Genomic DNA, 776 nt, shown 5'->3' with positions numbered 1-776 from the left:
CCATTGACTAGTCAAATTAATAATTAAATTAACATTGTTTTAGTTAAATTAACCCTTTAGGAACCACACATCGATCCCGTTGGAATAAAACTATAATTTATAAGATAATCTTAAAAAACGTCCCTGATAAAAGTTTTTTGCTTTTTTTGTTTTTTTTTCTTAATTTACATAAATATACACAGGCCCCTAAAAGGTTAACGACATATTGAGTAGCAGAAATGGTCTTACTTTGCGTGGCTAATACTAGAAGCAAGTTCACGCCGGTGAAACTGGAAACGATCAGTTAGATTACGTGATCGGAGGCACGGTTGTATCAAACCCGCGGCCGACCGACCGGTCGCTCGCAGAATACGCGTTAAGTACACGATCGCGTATACACGTACTCGTTCTCTCGGACCTACTACCGGTTATCACGCTGGCCACGGCGCACAGTGGGGACAAATAGAAATTTACTGTTCAAAAATCGCTACAGACCGTAATTCTTAACCGATCGAGACGTTTTTTTTTTTAAATTAATTGTTAATAAATTTCCCACAAAACTGTGGAGTTCGATTTTTTAAAAAGACTCTTTAAAATGCACAATATTGATAACAATTTGAAAATTATTTTAACCTGAAGTTGAATTAGAAGAATTAAAGTTACTTTTGCATTGAGCTAGCTTACGTAACAGTTTTTAAGGTCACTAAATACGAATCTGTTAGAAACAAATGTTAGAATTAATATTTGACTATTGACAGTCGTCAAATTAAAAAAATGCATGTTTTGACTGAATATAT

Source organism: Temnothorax curvispinosus, unplaced genomic scaffold (genome assembly GCF_003070985.1).
Source record: "Temnothorax curvispinosus isolate PA1 unplaced genomic scaffold, ASM307098v1 QBEX01005564.1, whole genome shotgun sequence".
NCBI lineage: Eukaryota > Metazoa > Arthropoda > Insecta > Hymenoptera > Formicidae > Temnothorax > Temnothorax curvispinosus.
The sequence above is the reverse complement of the archived record's forward strand: the minus strand, read 5'-3'. Positions refer to the sequence as shown.